The following is a 22,998-nucleotide window of genomic DNA, read 5'->3' on the forward strand; positions in this document are numbered from 1 at the left end:
AAGCACTGGACGGCCGTTTCGTCCTAGTATGGGACTCCTCAGCAGTGCGCATCCACGACCCCGCACCACCCGGGGCTCGAACCCAGGACCTACTGGCTTCGCGCGCGAGCACTTAACCACTAGACCACTGAGCCGGCATCCAACGGTGTTAATGTCTAACTTCAACCAATCCACGAAGTTGCGCTACCGTACACCATTGTCTTCAGTGACTTTTATTTACCACTGCTATTATTGATATCAGTTCTTTCATCAATATGAAGCCAATTTAGAGGTCAAAGAACAGCTGAAAACCATAACATATAGAACAGCTTCTTACTGTGGGATAGAGCACAATCTTTTATATCTTTAGCTTCAATCAATTCATAATATTGAGCAACTATTTTTCATTACCATTCATGGGAAGATGAATGAACATTCTCTAAAATTAATTGAATTTAGACATGGCTTTCAATGGTTACCTAACTAAAGTGAATTCCTTGTGTAATTTATATCATTCTAATTATCTTGTATGGATAATGTATTACTATTCATATTTCTCCAGTACCTCGTGTAAATGACAGTTCGAATCCGTTTTGCACAGCTTGTCAAAGAATTGATGGAGTATGCGTGCTAAATAATAGAAAAAATGGTTTATTATTGAATAATTATTACCAAGAGTAAGTCAATTTTAAATATTCACTTCAATATACCTAATATCAGAAGAGGTTTTTGTGGATATTTTAGTAATTTAAATAGTTAAGATCATGAGTCAATTGAAGCTAAACCACCATAGAAAACATGGAAGTACTGGACGGCCGTTTCGTCGTACTGTAGAACTCCTCAGAAGTGGTCAACCACAACCCCCCCTCGCGAGGTTTGAAACCAGAACCTACCAGTCACGCGCGCGAGCCCTTAACCATTAGTCCACTGAGCCGGCATCTCGCGTAGTGAGATCGTGGATGCACACTGCTGAGGAGTAGGACGAAACAGCCTTCCAGTGCTTCCAGGTTTTCCATAGTGGTCTAGCTTCAAATCACTCATGATCTCAACTATTAAAATCAATATAATTAGTTTCGAAATAGTTATACATGCAGTTGAATAATACTAGTGAATTATAATCAAGTGTATACTAGTTAATGAGGAAAAACGTTTATACAGGTTGATAAATATTTAGTGTAGTTATAATCATGTAAGGTAACCGTTTCACTCAGGACAGATACAAAATTATGCAGCTAAAAGTTACCATTCCTAATCATAATGGTTCAAAAGTTATACAAGAAGCATCATATGGTATAAGAATAAAGACAACTCTTACAATTATGTGTCACCAATTCCATCATAACCCTAGGTTAACTAAACATTCCCTATTAATCATCTTAAACAAAGTGCACGGCAACTAATACTTCCTTACTTACTTATGCCTGCTACTCCTCGTGGAGGAGCATAGACAGCCCACCAGCACTTAATCTGTTTGGCATTTTTTTAGCAAAATTATTTTCTACGGGATGGGGTTGCTGACCCTAAGGGACCGGCAGTAACTCTAGAAGAATTACAGACGAAGTTATGGCAACTAATAGGCACACTGCAATTTGATGACTTTGATCAGTACTAAACATTACATGCTATTATGTGCTCATTACCAGCTTAAATAGCTACCTTAAAATCAGTGATAATGATCAAATCCCATTGGAAAAAAAACATCTTTTCCTCTGATGAATGTATATATGTATTTCTTATGTGTGAAATTTAACATTGAACCGAGATCAAGTGGTTGATTATGGCATGAACCCATTCTAAGCATTTAGAATGAATCCTTAGATACTGACATCCTAGTTACATTCTAATCTCCAGAGGCCTCAAACTACTGAATCCAGAATTGAAAACAATGAGCAGAAAATTTGGAAGAAACACTATTTTATAGTTTGAGGATCGTAAAGCCCAAGAAGATATAACTTTGCTATGCTTTCTAAGGATATAAATATATTTAATTATAGGAAGTATCTAACATCTGTAAATTTGAAACTCTTTGAAAACATGTTAAATAACACTTGGCGTTGTTTACTTGTATCTCCCCATTGTTCTTTAGGACTGCAATTGATTAGTCTTTTATTGGCATATGTGCATCGTGTGAAGACTGCCTCGATATTGCCTTAATCCACAAGCATTCTAAGCAAAGATGGATGGTGACTAATATTGGAATGCAGGATGCAAGTTTCTTCCTATTTTGGACTCGTCATCTGGAAATACCTGCATCTCACAGTTGATGATTACTCTGGGACTCGAATCCAGCTGAGAAGTCTCAAACAGGACGAAACGCGCGTCCTGGATTCCACTACTAGCCACTATTCATGTTACATAACCTTGTAAAAGTCTAAAATATTCTACTTAAACCATCTTTACTATGACTTCAATGGTAACTGTCAAAGATATTGATACATTATAAATAAGAAACTGTTCTGTTGCTACAATGAAAACCTAATCAATAAAGTCATTGTTCAAGACTCGGAACAATTTCAGGTTTGACTATTATCAAATCGACAAACCGTCTCAACTTTCCAGGTTAGTATTGAGGTTGTTAAGTAAGATAGTTAGACTTAAGATTCCTTGATAAACTTTTCTAAATCTTTCAGTGATATTGAAGGTTATAGTTCCTTGTTGTTGATAATCAGGATTAAGCTAATCGTATTTTAAGTGAATATCATTTCTTTACTTATTTTATTCGTAAATGGTTAGTAGTAAGTTTACAAGGAGAAATAAACTTCTAATACTTATATAAGTCTGATACTAACAAGGATCCTAGTTTACTGATTGATTTACATCTACATTACCTAACCATATAAATAATTAGTCGATTTGAGGGTTTTAATGATCGTAAGAACATATCGGTCAAGGTAGCTTTGATTACGAGACTTTCATCCTCTTCCTCAACAACATTATCAGTTTAATTACTTACGCCTGCTACTCCAAATGGAGCATAGGCCGGTGACTAGCATTCTTCAACCCACTCTGTCCTGAGTCTTTCTGGTTCGATCCAGTTGTCGTTCATTCTTCTTATGTCTGTCTCCATTTCTCGGAGTAATGTGTTATTCTTTGGTCTTCCTCTTCGTCTTTATTTGGCATTGAGGATTCCAAGTGAGGACCTCCCTTCTGATACAGTTGGGTGCTTTCCACTTCCAGAACTTCTTCCTCATTTATTCCACCGCTGGAATCTGGTTTGTTCTCTCCCATAATAGGTTGTTACTGATAGTGTCTGGCCAACGGATCTGAAGTATTTTGTTTAGACAACTGTTGATAAACACCAACACCTAAGAGTTAATAGATTTTACTAGTAAATGTTTAAATGTTTCTAATGTAAGTTAACTTTCGGTTTAATTTATTAACTTTACAAAACTTATCAAGTACTTGACTTTAACCCGTTCTGTTTTTGAATAACATTCACTGGAACTACTGACTTATTCAAAACTATAGTGTAGAACTTTAATGGAAACTTATGTTGTATTGAATGCGATTCAATTACTTTAGTTTCTGACTGTCTATTTCACTTCATATAAAGAGATATTGATTTAAAGTATCTATATGATTGATTATTTATAATCAATAATTATCCTTAAAAATGATCATATTGTTCTTTCATATTAGTGATCTTCAGTGTGCATGCCCTAGAAAACCAAACATTACTGTTATAAAGAAATACTCATTTCTTGATATATGCAATCCAATCCCTGGTAAGTGTAATACATGCACAAATTACATTCATGTTATAAATAATTGGGTAATATGTTACCAAAATGATTTACCCCCCCCCATCCCTAGATCATGGTTTACCAACAAGACATCAACAAATAGAATAAATGGATGATTTAACTTGGACTTTTGTCAAGTAGTCAATATATATTGACGTGAACGTATCTCTACTGTATTTACTAATTCCTGAAACACCACAATAGTATTAGTATATGAGACAGACAAGGTAATCTCAACGATTGAGCCTTAGACCATCAAGTATCTTGATGAATATTCTAGCTTCAGTTCAGTTTACGATAGTTGATGACTGATATCCAATGGTCGGCGCCTAAATTTAAATTTATGATCGGTAAAGTAGAATATGTCAGAAGTAAAAAAAATTATCATCTATAGTTATAATAAAAGATGGATAGTGGCTAGCAGTGTAATTCAACATGAGACTGATCAATTGCAGTCCTAAATAACAATCGGAAGATACAAGTAAACAATATCAAGTAGACTCTATAGTTATAGTTGTAAAATGTTTTAATTTGGTTAAAATTTTAAACTTGAATTACTGGTGCCCAATCCGATGATCTGATAGTATGCTTTTCACCATGATGCTTGAAAAATTCGTAGTTACGTAACTAATAAATTCGGTGAAGATGGATATTGGCTAGCAATGGAATCCAGGACGTGCGTTTCATCCTATTTTGGACTCCTCAGCAGTGTGCATCCGTGCTCCCGCCTCGCCAGATCCGAACCCGGGACCTACCAGTCTCACGCGCAAGCGCTTAACCTTGAGACCATTGAGCTGGCCGGCATTCAACACTGTTGATATCTAAGTTCAACTAATCCACGAAATTAATTTTTGTGTAAACCAATTGAAAAACCTAACCCTAATTATTTGTGTTTCGACACTACAATCAAATAAAGTGGTCTCGTGAAAGTGTTCTGTTTCTCATCGTTACACTAAAAGTACGATTTCTCCAAAATTAGAAAGTAATTAGAACAATATGAAGTAACCTGGAAACCACATTTTGAAGCCTGATCAAATCATCTTTATATTTAGTCTTATCCTATTAGTCAGCAACCAAGTAAATTAGTATACTCATGACCTAAACGTTTTACATATGATTTAATTTAACCTTATAAATCGTGTAACCACTTTACATACATTCAGATAAATTTGAAGTCAACAGAAGAGATTGTCAGTATAGGGTTGTGGAGCTTATTAAGTTTTTTCATTGAGATCATGAACCGATTAATGTTTGAGAACCATTGAAAACCTGGTAGCACTGAAACGGCCGTTTTTTCCTATTGTGGGCCTCGTCAGTAGTGCGCATCTACGGTCCCGCTCTCAGTGTTTTAACCCAGAGCCTTCAGTCTTGCGTGCAAACGCCTAACCTCTAGACAACTGAGTCGGTATTCAACGGTATTATTGTTTAATTTCAAACAATGCACGAAATCGCGCGACCATCTTTGATTATGCTGAGGTATATATTTATCTCTACCCGACACGGATTAGCTCCACTGGTCATATCATATCATATCATTATATGTATTGAATGAAACGGATAAAAGATTGAAAACTGATCCAACAATTTTTGTTTGGTTGTAGTTGATATTGGAGAAGAATGTAATCATATCAATAAAGTATGCCTTAGTCAAAAAGCAATCTGTCTTGAAAATTCAATCAACATACGTCAAACACAATCGACAACAAATCGTAATGTAAATATTTGTGTTTGTCATGAAGGTATGATTCCAGTATATCAGAAGAATTTAGACTATTTTGAATGTTGTAAGTTAATTATTGTATAATTTGAATTAAACTTCTTTTGTTTTCAACTGAGATTTATAAACTTCTCAGTGGATATTTTGTGGTCTTATATCTGACTCTGTAATGGCCCGTGGATCTGACTCCAATTTAGATCGTATGGATGATTGTATTCGCTGACTCTCGTATATCATAGTCGACTTAAATCACGTTAGTCAATAACGTAATTTAGATAAGTCAATTAACGAGAATGGCCATTGAATACATATATTTTGTATGCAAAGTGAATGCGATAGAACAAAGCGAAATGACGCGCGGGGAGGATGGCTGGGAAGCCAACTCCATCTTTGTCAAGTGTTACTCAATATTTATAGTCAGACAAAAGAAAGCTACAGACATGTGATTAATGGAATAAGAAGGGCACACACATATACGCTCATATAAAAACAGTCAAGATTGATAAGCGAATAAATAACAAGGTCAAAGTATAGCTCAAGCAGAATGAATAAAATGGGATGTCCGAAAGCTCGAATAAGGTATATGGGCTTGGCATAATAACTGACACTACAACTCCAATTAGATCGTATGATATTGTAGACGGGTTCGGCACTTTGGTGGGACCGTTCATTTTGATGTCAATTAGATCGGACGATGTTAATGACGGGCTTACAAATTTTTTGTGACTTCAATTGGATAATATGAATGTTTGTTGTCAAACTATACATACATCCTCGCTATCCTCGTATATTATTATCGACTTAACTTATATTGGTGAATAACGGAATTAAAATAAGTCAAATACGAGAATGGAGGTTTTGAAAACGTATATTTTGTACACATTGATCTAGACAGACGATCAAAGGGACGAAAAGAAGAGAGAGGAGTGAAATGACGCCTAATGGGGAAGGCGTGTGAAATGACTCCATTTAATCAAGCATTAACCAATATTTATAACCAGATAGAAATAGGTTACAGACATGTGATGAATAGGATAAGAAGTGCACATACATAAGCTTACATAAAACAGTCAAGGTTGATAAGTGAATAATTAACAAGGTCAAAACCTGACTCAAGAAGAATGGATAAATTAGCCTGTCCAGAAGCTAAAATAAGTTATATGGGTTTAACATAGTAACCGATACACTTCAAAGTAATCTGCAATAATAAACAACTTTCGAACCATTTGTGTATTAAAGATGAAAGGTTCTTATATAACGACTGGTTTGTAACGCGGTTTTACATTACACAACTTTTATAACCTAGAGAACACTGTAGTATTAATATGAAAATCATAGAAGTTTGTGGAGATTGTTGAATTTTAGAGTTTACACAGCTAACTGATTTCAGTTAGACAACGACTGAAAACCACAAATAACTTGGATGGATGTTTCGTTCTAGTATGGGATGACTTAGTAGTGCAAATCCAAGAATCCACACAGAACTTACAACTCCAATAGAGAGCTGCCAATCTTCAGACCTTTAAGTGGGAATCTAGAGATTCACGTTTCTAACAACGATCCACTCACAATATTCCACGACCACCATCCTCTAAAGATATTTTTGAAGTTCGTTGGTTGTGGATTCTAATGTCAGTTCCTGGAATCACCTGTCGTAGTTAGTTACGAATGAGCACACGATTATTGTTACTACAAGAATTTGTGAAGATTTAAGAAGTTCATGGTTCGTTTCATGGATTGATCTTAATTAGACAACGGGTAGTCAAAATATCAAACACTCACTGTGTGATCTGAAAGACTTGGGTTCTATCATTGATGGGACCATGGATTCTTACCATTGAAAAGTCTCATGCTGGGAGGAAACATTTGTCCAGTACTCATTGATTTTTAATAGCTTTTAACGAAGATTAGCACTTAATGAAAATTATGCAACAATTTCATCCCAGTGACTGGAATTATGATTACTAGATATCATAGATTAACTCAGCTCATAAAAAGCTTGACTGCTAACGATCTAACACTGCTTTATTGAACTACTTACTTATTAAATGCAATTTAGTCAGTCAATATGACCTTAACTGTTATATGTAACGGATTTATGTTGTAGTGGATTTGCTTCGTTAAAAAATCACCTTTGTAACCGTTATTATATATAAGCCTCGACGGTGTTTGAAATGAGAAGGCAAAGAGAAGCGGCAACTACAGTTTACCAGGGGATAGCGCAGATCACAAAGCTATGAGCACATAGAGCTAATTTGAAGCGGAGTAGGCTCACATGCCTTCTCCACTGTACGTTATTTCTCTTCGCTTCTTCCCTCTGATTGAATGTCCAGATCAATGTATACTAAACATACGTATTCAAAATTTTGTTCTCGTTCCGTTAATCACCAACTCAAGTTAAGTCGATTATAATATACGAGAATAGCCAGGATATATATCGATAGCAGTCATCTAATAGCGATCAACATATGATCTAATTAGATTTGGATCACGGGCCATTAACATGTAAGCTAACTAATCAAATGTTACTTGTGAACTATTAACTAGTGGTTAAGCGCTCGCGTACGAGACTGATATATCCTGTGTTCGAATCTGGCGAGGCGGGATCATGGATGTGCATTGCTAAGGAGTCCCACAATAGGACGTAATGGCCATTCAGTGCTTCGAGGTTTTCTATGGCTGTCTGACTTCAACTGACTCATGATGTCAACCATTGGAATTATTCACCATTTGACGAACATGGAACAATTCATTCCGATTAATTCATAATTTTATATTTCAGCTCTTAACGTTGACAATCATATAAACCTAGTTGGTCTTAAATAATCCAACAGTATGCTCATTTATAATAAACTTTCAAACTTTCTACACTTGTTAACTAAAACTAGAATCTATAAAAAATTGATAATACAGAGGAACTTCCAATGGTTACCATTTAGAAACCTTATAGTTGAGGTTAACATTTTTCACTTCATTTCAAATGTCATTGTGAAGGCAATAGAAACAACTAATGACCATGTTAATGTCTAACTTTAATCAATCAACCATATTGCACCACCGTCCACGATTATCTTTAGTCATTAACTGTCTCACAACAGACATGGTTCAACTTCACTAGTTATGACTTCTCACTGCAACTTCATCAAATCCATCTTCAACCTAGTCACTAGTCAGCATATCATAGTTATCAGTATAGGTTTGTGCACATTGTTGATTTTACATTAATATCATGAATGGTGGATGAATGTTAGACGACAATTGCAAAGCTAGAAATAGTGGATAACCGTTTCGTTCTAGTATGGGTTTGGTGAGTTGTGAGCATCCACGATCCCTCACGTGGGACCCGGACCCACAACATTGAGACTCACGTGAGAACGCTTAACCCGTACATCAATCAGTCCAAATCCAACCGTGTTTATGTCTAACTTCAATTAATCAGCCATATTGCACCACCGTCCACGATTATCTTTAGTCATTAACTGTCTCACAACAGACATGGTTCAACTCCACTGGGCTTCTCATTAGAACTCCAGGAAATATCAGTCACTAATGAGCACATTATTATCAGAAAGGGTTATTTTGTGGAGATTGTAGTAATTTAACAGTTGAATTTATGTATCGATTAAAGCTCGATCACCATGGAAAACTCAGAAGCACTGAAGCTTAAGCGTTCACTTACGAGACTGTAGATGCTGAGTTCGAATCTAGTCAGTGATATCATGGATACACACTTTTGAAGAGTTCCATACTACAACGAAACAACCATCCAATGCTTTTAGATTTTCCATAGTAGTCTACCTTATATCGACTTATGAATTCAACTCTTCAAATCCCAACATTCTCCACAAATCACACCCCCCACCCTCTTTTCTAATAAAAAAGTGATGTAACTGAAATCCAATTCTATTCATTGTACAATAATTATCTAACATCTTAGTTCTTTTTTTCTTTCTATTCTTTCCTATCTCTTCATATTAATTAAATGATTATCCCTTAGTTATTGTTATTTATTATAAACAATCCATATAAACTGATATGTTACTACTCAATTATTATTATTATTATTATTTCTATCCAAGTTTTGCTTCATTTAGACAGTTGCTATGCTACATAATAATAATACTAGTAATAGTATTGATAATACAGCAACAACAACAACAACAACAACAACTACTACTACTACTACTACTACTACTACTACTAATAATAATAATAATAATAATAATAATGGTAATAATAATAATATGAAACCAGTTTGAAATTAATCAGTTTAAATTAACAAAATAGATTGAATCTATAGGTTAGTAAGTGGAATCATCAACTTCACATAGAGATATATGGATATACCGAGGGGGGGGTGGAGGGGGGAAGCATGAGAAAAACTATTTACAAATCGATAAATTAAGTTTCTTAGCCATCTATAATTTTTTTGTTGTTGTTGTCAATTTGATGAATTGATTTAAGATTGTACAAATAGTGTACTCATAGAATAGAAGCATCGTCGATATGATTCAGGTTGAAGTGAATTTGAAATGATATAAGACTATACATGTTATAACTTATGCCCTGTATCCTATTAATCTAGAACGTAATGATATAGTCGATTAAAGAACAGTGATGAATTGACCAGACCAATGATGCATAAAACCAGTCTAGAGTCCTTATCAGTCCTGCTTCCCGCCTAGCCCTGACTGTCAGGTCCGAACGACCAATCTCAGCCTGTGCGATATGAATCATGTATTTCAAACACACTGTATTTATACATTTGTCCAAGATCTAGCCGAAAGTGGCTGGGAATGTGGGAGACTTTCATTAATGAACTGGGCGAAAATCAAGAACGGTGATTCGTATAACAATAACACGGCGGCCTGCTTGAGCATCTGGGCTACCTGTCCCTACCATCTAAATATTTCAACAAGTTATCTATTTTTGTTTGTTTTAATATATCATTATGTTTATTAATCGCATAACCTATTCTGCTGCGTTTCTGAAAAGTGTACAACCTTTCGTTGTCAAAGTTACAAAAACTCAATAAGAGACAATGTGGTTGCTGGCAATATACAGCGAAAAGAATGCACATTATTCATATGTTCATTTACTGAACTGCTAACATCTAACTGGCGATCACTCAATATTTATCGCCAGGACCGACCAAGAAGAAAGAAACGGAAACTTGTTGAAATACTTTACGCTGAGAATTCTATATTGTACCAAAAATATAATATTGAATAAACCTGAGAAATATAATAATAATATAATATAATAATAATAGTTTATAGGTAGAGATAAAGCTTATGATAAGACGAACATGAATATGAATAGTTTAGTTATTTAACAATTATACGATAAAAATATACGTATAGTCCATAAATAGATTTCGATAGTTACCATTCATTATTCTCATCAGGATATAGCAAAATTACCACTAGCACTACTACTGTGGATATCTTCTCAACTTTCTACCTCTGGACATTCTACTTTCTAATGCTGGTACATACTACATATATCTGTCGACATCAGTAGCACACACCACACTACTACTACTACTACTGTGGTGTGAGCTACTTATATCCACATAAGTAATATATAACGATAGTCAGGAATAGAATGTATTTTAGTAGAAAATTGAGAGAGAAAGAAAGAATGGGAACAGAAAGTAGCTGGTATGAAAATACAGGGAAACTGAAATCTGAGACGATGAACTTTCATAATAAGTGGAACACGAATATGAATAGTTTAGTCACCTAACAAGTATACAATAAAAGTATATGTATAATCAGAAGGGGTTTGTGGAGATTTTTAGAAATTTTCACAGATTGAAATCATGAGTCAGTTGAAGCTAGACCACCATTGAAAACCTGGAAGCACTGGACGGCCGTTTCGTCCTAGTATGGGACTCCTCAGCAGTGCGGGATCGTGGGTGCGCACTGCTGAGGAGTCCCATACTAGGACGAAACGGCCGTCCAGTGCTTCCAGGTTTTCAATGGTGGTCTAGCTTCAACTGACTCATGATTTCAATCTGTGAAAATATATGTATAATATTGTTCCATAAATGGATGTTAAATGTTACCATTCATTATTCTCATTGGGATATAACAGTACATCACTATGGAGTTTCACATCATGATTATTATATGACTCATATATAAGTTAAATCTTATTTAGGTCATTAGTTGTAAATTACCATTACACAAATAGTATTAAACTATGAGAATCCAATTTCTCAGTTTTTTTTTCACTAAATTAACCTGAATGCTATAAAGTACAATCATTGTCAGGTCATTGATGTACCCTGTTGAATAGTTTCAAATCAAGATAAATAAAACACCGTTGGGTGCCGGCCGACTTAGCGATCTACAGGTCAAGCGTTCTCGCATCAGACCGATAGGTTCTGGGTTGGAATACTGCGAAGCGGTATCGTTGGTAAGCATGGCTAAGGAGTCCCATACCAGGATGAAACGGCTATCCAGTACCTCCAGGTTTTCCATGGTTGTCTAGCTTCAAGTGGCTCATGAATTCAAGTATAAAATTACTAAAATCTGTACACAATCATTTCTGATAAAGATACTTCATTTGCAAAACGTCAATCAGTCGTCTCAGACTTCATCATTCTGTCGTTTCCACACCAACCATTCTTTGTTCTCGTTCTCTGTTCTTTGAACTTTATAACCTTCTGTCGCCAGATATTTCACTTTCAATTGCTGATACATACTGCTTTCATCTGTCAACATCAGAAGCACGCACCACACAAGTAATTCTATTTTCCAGCACAACTGATGATTATAAAAAAAAATACATCAATTTTTCACACATTATATGATGATTACTATATAAGCTATATTGCTATGTAGATCTGAAGGTCTCATATGAAACTGGAGGTTCGTCATTGGTATTGTGAATGATTGGGCATTACTTTGACAAGTTTTATTGAATGTTCATGCACAAAATCAGCTTGCTGGTTAACCGATTTCATTCATAGCGCTGACTGCTTTGCAGCCTTCTCAAGGGCCATTATTACTGAAACATTGTAAAGCATGTCGCCATTGCAAACATTAATGAGCTTGACTGTCGTGTAAATGGAATAGGTCAACATTGGCCTGTTCGTGCTGTGCATAATTGATTCACGCGATTATTGATCGGAATATTTATACATATAATGTATAGGTGTACATAAATGGAACGAATAGTTCATCAGGGTGTTGTGTACCTGTATGATCGCCCCACAGGATTGATTTGTACTATTTAGATTGTAGCGTTAAAGCCTATGTGGCATCTGGTTCTCTATTGAAGCGGTTTTAAAGTTTAAGCTGAGACGATATCTGGATCTCTCGTTAAACAGGATTGAGATTGTCACATGAAAGTCCAGATGGTATCCAATTCTCTTAATACAATCTCCACATGAACCCTTCTTTGATTATAATTTGTTATCTAAACTCTTTTCTTTTCTTTTTATATAAAAAAAAACAGTTATCGAAGAAACTGATCCAACGATTATTGATTGTCAACATTGTTATCAATCAAATGGGAAATGTTATCGATTTAATATTGGATCAATCAATCGAATACAATATCAATATAGTTGTTCATGTTCATTATTTAAACAAAATGATCAATCACTTAGTGATTATTATTATTCTTATCCATATTATTTAGATATCAATTTGAATAATAAAAAAATCAATATTGAATCTGATCAAGGATCTGAACCAAGAAAACAATTATCAAGGTTTCATATAAAAAGAAAAGATTGTATAGAATATTTATGTAAGTGTTTATAGTTTGAAAGTTGATTAGTGTTGTTTTACTTGGATCTTCTCATTGATACGTTAGGATTGTAATTGATCAGTCTGTAATATACGGATCCATAAGCATTCTAAAGAAAAGATGGATAGCGGCTAGTAGTGGAATAAACAACGCGTGTTTCGTCCTCTTTGGGACCCGTCAGCTAGATGTACTTATATCTCACAAATGATATTCACTCCAGCACTCAAACACAATATTGTCCGCTTCAAACGCTATCTCGTTATTCACTTAGCTACTAAGTCCTCATAACCACTAGCTTGTACAATGTGGTCAAGTTTAAATTCATTTTGTATTGTTCACCTGAATGTTCCGATTGATGTGTTCAGACTACAACTGATTAGTCTCTTACTGGCATATGCGCAATATGGTGTACAGATTGCCTCGATATAGCCTTATTTCACAAGCATTCTAAGCACATCCCATTGCACAAGCAAGTGATTATCAGGACTCAGTACCTGAACGGATAACGCGATGGTATTTTGAAGCGAACGATATTAGGTTTGAGTCGCTGAGTGAACATCAACTTTTAGATGAAGTTATATCCGGCTGACGAGTCCCAAATAGGACGAAACGTGTATCGTGGATCCCATTACTAGCCACTATCCATCTTTGTTTATAATGTTGAATGTTGTATTGAATATTGCGCACCACTGAGGAGTTCTACGGTAGGACGAAACAGCAATCCAGTGCTTCCAGGCTTTCCATGGCGGTTTAGCTCCAACTGACTCAGGATCTCAACCATTGAAATTACTATAATATCCGAAAAACTCCTTCTGATATGAATAATCAAAAGCTCAAACTTATAGTTAGTAAAGTCTCGTAGCTTTATCAGTAAATATAACATTAACTGGAGAAAATAAATGTCTGTACAACTGTATATATTTTTAAAGACTTAGCCAAACACTTATATGATGTAAATGGTTTCTAGTTGTAAGTGATTGATTCTAATTGGTAGAAAAGTTTGTGCCCAGATATTATATTAACTGTCACTTGTCAACAAGGTGTATATACAATAATAAGAGAATAGATGTTACCTGTGGAATTTGAACCGACGTCACCTTGTGTACCAATCACTTACGTACTTACTTACTGGGAATATAGTGCCACCTATGACCAGTTTACTGAAGGCGTATAGGTTTGCAAGTCTCTCACCATTTTCGTTTCTTTCTCCTAGTCCATGTCGTCCCATGATGTCTTCATATCCAGTGTTGTCCATTCCAACCTTGGCATTTAGGTCTCCCATAAGGATGGTCAAGTCCTTTGTTGGGCACTTCTCGTATTGTTGGTCTTTACCGTCTTCATTGTAGTCGTTGGTAGGTGCATAGCATTGGATGACGTTCATTGTAATGCCCTCTTTCTTTGTTTTAAAGAAGGCTTTGATGATCCTTGGTCCATGAGATTCTCATCCTATAAGTGCATTTTTTGCTTGTTTGGATAACATCAGTGCAATTCCTTGTGTATGTGGAGCATTTTTTTCTTCATGGCTGGAGTATAACAGCAGCTCTCCTGCAGCTAGTCTTTGTTGTCCAAACTGCGTCCAATGTGTTTAACTGATTTCAAGTATCTCCAGGTTGTATCTTTTGTATTTTTGTAGGAATTTGGAAGGTTCTCCCGGTCTCTTACATTGTAGGAACACTCAATGTACCTTAATTAATGGTTACTTTGGTTGTCAGAAGGGGCATCAGACTCGTGAATTTCAAAAGAACTCGGCTTTCATCATGAGGTGTCATAACTATTCTAAATGAAGACCCTCTGATTGCCAAGGCAGAGTTTAATTGGTTTGAAATAATTTTTCTGGTTAGCGTTATTCTAGTGAGTTAATCTTCTACGGGATGGGGTCGCTAACCTCATGCCCAACTCTCCTTCTTCATCCAAACTTGAGATCGGCAGCAGCCACAGAGGGGCTCCAGACGGAGTTGTGTCCTAATCGCAGATGTGATTTTGTTCGAGCTATCTCAGAGTTGTTATTAGAACTGATATTTCTGATTGACTGTTTACAAACTATTACGAAAGAACGTTAAAGAGGTATAATATATTTGTAAAGAAAGAACTTTGGTCATCTTGATTTATTAACTAAGAATATTCGGTTTAAAAGAAATTCGAACAGTCAACTATTCTTCATTTCAAGTAACTGAACTAGAGTTGAGGTAAAACTAAATCTCCTAATTTTCATACTTCTGAACATTAATATTTTGAAAACAGACCAATAGTGTTGTTGTTACGCCCGTTATCCTTCATGGAGGAGCATAAACCGGCCACCAGTATTCTCCATCCAACTCTGTCCTGTGCACTCCTTTTCATTTCTTTTCAGTTGTTATTCATCCTTTTTATGTCTGCTTCCAATTCTCTACTCAGTATGTTCTTTGACCCTCCGTTCTTTCGTTCCCCTTCAGGATTCCGAGTAAGCGTTTGTCTCGTGATGTAGTTTGATGATTTCCGTAATGTATATCCTATTCACTTCGAACATCTTTTCGTAATTTCCTCTTCAAATGGAAGGTAGTTTGTTCTCTCCCACAGTAGGTTATTGCTGATGGTATCTTGTCAACGGAAATTCAGTATCTTACGTAGGTAGTAGTTTATAAATACTTGTGAATTTTCGATGATGGTTGTTGTAGTTCTCAAAGTTTTATCTCCATACAATAGAACTGTCTTGATGTTCATATTGCAGATTGTGACTTTGATATTGATTGACAGTTGCTTTGAGTTCCATATGTTCTCTAATTGTAGGAATGCTGTCTTTAATTTTGCCAATCCTTGCCTTTACGTTCACATTAGATCCTCTTTGTTCATTTCTCATTTTCCTTTCTTCTTTTTATTAGTACAGATTACATGTAATCAAGAAAGTATTCATGTCTGTTTTAAAAATCCATATCAAACATCAATGATAAGAACCAATCATAGATCACGAAGTATTCAAGTCTACTTGGATGCATCAAGGATCTATCCTGAATCCATTCAACATGAATTCAACTATTCTATAGATAATCAAAAATGTTATTTAATCAAACAGAATAAACATAATAATGATGAATATTGTTTATTAGTTAATCTTAATCAATTCAATGAATTGAGACAATGTGGAATTTATGAAATAAGTTATAAGGTAAGAAAGATTTGTTTATTTGTATTTATAGTGTTTAATTGATTAAATTTTCAATAGTTAAGAGGGTAAGACGTTCGAACACGAGACTGAAGGTTTTAAGTTCGAATCCCGCTGGCAGGTGGGATCGTGGGTGTGTATTGTTGAAGAGTCCTATAATGGGATGAAAAGTGCATCGTGCATTCCACTCTTGACTACTGTTACGTCCTTGATCTGTCTACCCACTTTTAGTGCTGAGGACAACTTGATTGAGATCATGAACCGATTGGTGTTAGACCACCATTGAAAACCTGGAAGCACTGGACGGCTGTTTTGTCCTATTGTGGGACTCCTCTGAGGCAGTGCGCATCCACGATCCCGCTTGCGGGATTCGAACCCAGGGCCTTCAGTCTCGCGCGCGAACACTTAACCTACTGGAACACTCAGCTGGCATCCAATGGTGTTAATGTCTAACATCAACCAATCCACGAAATTGCGCAACCATCTTCCATTGTAATGAGGTAGACACCTGTTTCTACCTGACAAGGATTAGCTCTACTGGTCACGGCTTCTCACCAGAACTGCGAGAATTTTCTCACTAAGCTAGTCACTAGTGAGCACATGGTCTAACATCAATCGGTTCATGATCTCAATCAAAAACTTGACAATCTCCACAACCCCTAAACTGCTAAATTGAGACCTTGACGCGATATGTTGACTGGTTTAACCTTGAGGCTAGTACGCATGAGTTTGAAGTGGGGTAGAAAGAAGAAAACTATTCTATCACCTGACTGACTGACAAGTACGCGAGTAAGAGAAGACAAGTCAACTGGGACACTACCTGATTTATTCTCAATCCCAATCTGGTTCCCGATTTCCCGATATCAGATCAGTGTAAAAAGATACATGAATAAATAGATGACTAACCCGACCACACCGCACATGATTTAGGAAAATACAATCATGTCCAAAACTGTGGATTAGCGTAGAAAATAGGGTGCAAAATATTATGTTTAAATTACAATAGATTGGGAACAAAAAGGGCTATGGCAGTGAATCATACATCAAACGAAAGCCTATAATCTGTAGAATAGACTAGGGACAAAGATAAATGTTAATGTTTTATAAGCTTTGAATAAAATGGAATAACGTCCCGAAAAATTAACTTTTGTAATTTGTCAAGGCTTCTCGTTTCTCTGTTGACATCACCACTATCCATCTTTGCTTATGATGATTTTGAAATAAGTCAATATCGAGGCAATCTGTACACCATATTGCGCATATGCCAATAAGAGACTAATCAGTTGCAGTCTGAACACATCAATCGGAACATTCAGGTGAACAATACAAAATGAATTTAAACTTGACCACATTGTACAAGCTAGTGGTTATGAGGACTTAGTAGCTAAGTGGATAATGAGATAGTGTTTGAAGCGAACAATATTGTGTTTGAGTGCTGGAGTGAATATTAATTGTGAGATGCAGATATATCTAGATGACGAATCTTAAATAGGGCGAAACGCGCATTGTTCATTCCACTGCTCATGTTAAATATTTTTCATCGAATTTGTCTATTCTTTTGGAAATTTCGTGTTTATATTATCAGTCAGTAGAATATTTGATAAGACTCCACCTTATGTAATCACTCAATCTACATGATTAAGTGCTGTTGACTAGTGTAAAGTCTTTTGAGTAAAATCGTTCATCTTTTCAAATGAAATCAGTAGTCAGTTAATTTAGTGGTCAACATGAAATCGAAATCTCTTGCTCAATTCACGTATTGTTAGTTATATAGTTATATAATATACCCTTGTGGGCCAGGGTAATTTTACATTGGTTTTCAGGAGAACCAGACACTATTCAGACTTTCACGTGACAACCTAAACAGTACAGGTTGATTCGGTTTAACAGGAGAGCCAGACACCGCCCAGGCTTAAGTTTTATAATCCGAGCAGTACAGCTCAATCCCGCTTCACAGGAGAACCAGACATCGTATAGGCTTTAACGCTACAATCGGAATAGCACAGCTGAATCCTGCGCGCAACCACACAAGTACCAAGCACTTTGGTAGACCACGTATTGTATGTAGAGCGAACTAACCAACATAAATCATATTTAAGTTAAAATACATAGCACTGTTATTACATAAATGCATTTTGCATGTCAAGCTGAATCAGGGTATACTAAAGGTTTGGATAAGTTTCTTTTGTATACATAGTTCCAATTTTTGTCAGATACAATGGCAAATGAAAGTTGTTCCTGTCGATTGTTCCTAAAATTGATCGGCTAGAGAATACTAAACGCAATGTTGCTGAGAGAAATGCTATTTTAAGAGATCCAGAGATTCCTCTCTCTAGGCTGTCAATAGTTTCGTTACCCCTGTAATCTATGTTTACCCAAATTATTGTCGTTTATACGGAGGTCTTCGATATTTATGATGGTCTGTATTTAATATTCTTGTTATTAACCCCCGATTAGATACCCATTTTCAACAAGTATTCTCCTTAGGAGATTGGAGAAATTCTGCAGCAATTTGGAAGGCTCTGCCGGTCTCTTACATTGTAGGAACATTCAATGTACCTTAATTAATGGTTACTTTGGTTGTCAGAAGGGGCATCAGACTCGTGAATTTCAAAAGAACTCGGCTTTCATCATAAGGTGTCATAACTATTCTAAATGAAGACCCTCTGATTGCCAAGGCAGAGTTTAACTGGTTTGAATAATTTTTTCTGGTTAGCGTTTTTCTAGTGAGTTAGTCTTCTACTGGATGGGGTCGCTAAACTCATGCCCAACCGTCTTCCTTTATCCAAACTTGAGATCGGCAGCAGCCCCAGAGGGGCTCCAGACGGAGTTGTGTCCTAATCGCAGATGTGATTTTATTCGAGCTATCACAAAGTTGTTATTAGAACTGATATTTCTGATTGACTGTTTACAAACTATTACGAAAGAACGTTAAAGAGGTATAATATATTTGTAAAGAAAGAACTTTGGTCATCTTGATTTATTAACTAAAAATATTCGGTTTAAAAGAATTTAGAACAGTCAACTATTCTTCAATTCAAGTAAATGAACTAGAGCCGAATCCCTTCGGAAGTTATGAGGCCGATGCCCCTTCTGACAACCAGAGCGACCATTTATTTAGGTACATGGAATGTTCGTACAATGTGGGACACCGGAAGAGCCTTCCAGATTGCTGCAGAAATGAGAAGATACAACCTAGAGGTACTTGGGATCAGTGAAACACATTGGACACAAGTTGGACAACAACGACTAACTACAGGAGAGCTCCTGTTATACTCCGGCCATGAAGAAGAAAATGCACCACATACACAAGGAGTTGCATTGATGCTATCCAAACAAGCAAAAATGCACTTATAGGATGGGAATCTCATGGACCAAGGATCATCAAAGCCTTCTTTAAAACAAAGAAAGAGGGCATTTCAATGAACATCATTCAATGCTATGCACCTACCAACGACTACAATGAAGACGCTAAAGATCAATTCTACAATAGGCTGCAGTCAGTAGTCGAGAAGTGCCCAACAAAGGACCTGACCATTCTGATGGGAGATTTCAACGCCAAGGTTGGAACGGACAACACTGGATATGAAGACATAATGGGACGACACGGACTGGGAGAAAGAAACGAAAATGGTGAGAGATTTGCAAATCTATGTGCCTTCAATAAGCTGGTCATAGGCGGCACCATATTCCCACATAAACGCATACACAAAACCACATGGACTTCACCGGATCACTCTACACAAAACCAAATCGACCATATTTGCATCAACAAAACGTTCAGGAGGACTATAGAGGACGTGAGAACCAAGAGAGGAGCTGATATAGCATCAGATCATCACTTACTGGTCGCCAAGATGAAATTGAAACTCAAGAAGCACTGGACAACGGGGCAGACAGTATCACAAAAGTTCAATACGGCCTTTCTTCAGGATACTAACAAACTCAACGAATTCAAGATAGTCCTCAGCAATAAGTTCCAGGCCTTTCATGATCTACTCAATGGAGAAGGAACTACTGCGGAGAGCAACTGGAAGGGGATCAAAGAGGCAATCACTTCAACATGTCATGAGGTCCTGGGTCACAAGAAGCACCACCACAAGGAATGGATCACTGTTGATACACTGGATAAGATTCTATAAAGGAGGAACAAGAAGGCAGCGATCAATACCAGCCGAACAAGAGCAGAAAAAGCCAAGGCACAAGCTGAATACACGGAAATAAACAAACAAGTGAAGAGGAGCATCAGAACCGACAAACGTAAATATGTGGAAGATTTAGCAACGATGGCGGAAAAGGCTGCAAGAGAAGGAAACATGAGACAATTGTATGACACGACAAAGAAACTCTCTGGAAATCGCCGCAAACCAGAACGACCAGTGAAAAGCAAGGAAGGCGAGGTAATCATGAACATTGAAGAGCAACAAAACAGGTGGGTAGGACACTTCAAAGAACTGTTGAATCGACCAGCTCCACTGAACCCACCCAACATCGAAGCAGCACCCACGGACCTCCCAATCAATGTTGGCCCACCAACAATTGAAGAAATCAGCATGGCCATCAGACAAATCAAGAGTGGCAAAGCAGCAGGACCGGACAACATCCCAGCAGAGGCACTAAAAGCAGACGTAGCGGCAACTGCAAGGATACTCCACATTCTCTCCAATAAGATTTGGGATGAGGAACAAGTACCAACAGACTGGAAAGAAGGACTCCTGATAAAAATACCGAAGAAAGGCGATCTCAGCAAGTGTGATAACTACAGGGGCATCACTCTTCTCTCAATACCGGGAAAAGTCTTCAACAGGGTATTGTTAAACAGGATGAAGGACTGCGTAGACGCCCAACTTCGTGACCAACAGGCAGGATTCCGTAAGGATAGATCGTGTACAGACCAAATCACAACTCTACGGATCATTGTGGAACAATCAATTGAATGGAATTCATCACTCTACATCAACTTCATTGACTACGAAAAGGCATTTGATAGCGTGGACAGAACAACACTATGGAAACTTCTTCGACACTACGGCGTGCCTCAGAAGATAGTCAATATCATACAGAACTCATATGATGGATTACACTGCAAAATCGTGCATGGAGGACAGTTGACAAAGTCGTTCAAAGTGAAGACCGGTGTTAGGCAAGGTTGCTTACTCTCACCCTTTCTCTTTCTCCTGGTGATCGACTGGATCATGAAGACGTCAACGTCTGAAGGAAAGCGCGGGATACAATGGACATCTAAGATGCAGTTGGATGATCTAGACTTCGCAGACGATCTGGCCCTTCTATCCCAAACGCAACAACAGATGCAGGAGAAGACAAACAGTGTGGCAGCAGCCTCAGCAGCAATAGGTCTCAATATACACAAAGGGAAAAGCAAGATTCTCCGATACAACACAGAATGCACCAATCCAATCACAATTGACGGAGAAGATTTGGAAGATGTAAAAACCTTTACATATTTGGGCAGCATCATTGATGAACAGGGTGGATCTGATGCAGATGTGAAGGCGCGGATCGGCAAAGCAAGAGCAGCATATTTACAACTGAGGAACATCTGGAACTCAAAGCAACTGTCAATCAACACCAAGGGCAGGATTTTCAATACAAATGTCAAGACAGTTCTACTGTATGTGGCAGAAACCTGGAGAACTACAAAAGCCATCATCCAGAAAATACAGGTGTTTATTAACAATTGTCTACGCAAAATACTTCAGATCCATTGGCCGGACACTATTAGCAACAACGTACTGTGGGAGAGAACAAACCAGATCCCAGCGGAGGAAGAAATCAGGAAGAAGCGCTGGAAGTGGATAGGACACACATTGAGGAAAGCACCCAACTGCGTCACAAGACAAGCCCTCACATGGAATCCTCAAGGCCAAAGGAAAAGAGGAAGACCAAAGAACACACTAGGCCGAGAAATGGAGATAGACATGAGAAAAATGAACAAGAATTGGATAGAATTAGAAAAGAAGGCCCAGGATAGAGTGGGTTGGAGAATGCTGGTCAGCGGCCTATGCTCCATTGGGAGTAGCAGGCGTAAGTAAGTAAGTAAGTAAGTATCACTGAAAATGAAAATTATTCTACTAAGCAGTTATTATACTGCGTTAAAAATCCCTATTTGTATTTCATCCTAATAATCTCAACTTTCTTTTTTTATTTTTTGTAGTATGGATCTGTATTTTATGGCACATTACATGCTGAAATTGCAAAGAGTGAGGTTTCATTATTGAGAAACGTTCATATTGACTTTGTTTGTCATATCAATGTTTCTTATTTGAATGGATCAAATCTATCTACTTCATATTTCTATGACAGGTAAACTTTCTATGCATGTATATATATACTGCCAGGATGTAATAAGATGTAATATCTGTGTTTGTTGGGTGATTTGAATTTTCATTTCTACTTGTATTATACTGTTTCCGATAGAACCCTTAAAACTTGACTTTACTTTTATTTCAATCATTTATGCTACTTAATACTAATAAAGTAGTTCAAACTATAACGAAACATTTCTTAAGCTTATTTATTGAAAGTAGTTGGATTCTTTTAATTAAAACGAACTGCTTACATTCAGACCTCAATGTGACGCTTCATTTTTTAAAAATTTCAAACGGCATTTCTGAATGTTTCGCTTACTTATTTTG

Source organism: Schistosoma haematobium, chromosome 4, assembly GCF_000699445.3.
Source record: "Schistosoma haematobium chromosome 4, whole genome shotgun sequence".
Lineage (NCBI taxonomy): Eukaryota > Metazoa > Platyhelminthes > Trematoda > Strigeidida > Schistosomatidae > Schistosoma > Schistosoma haematobium.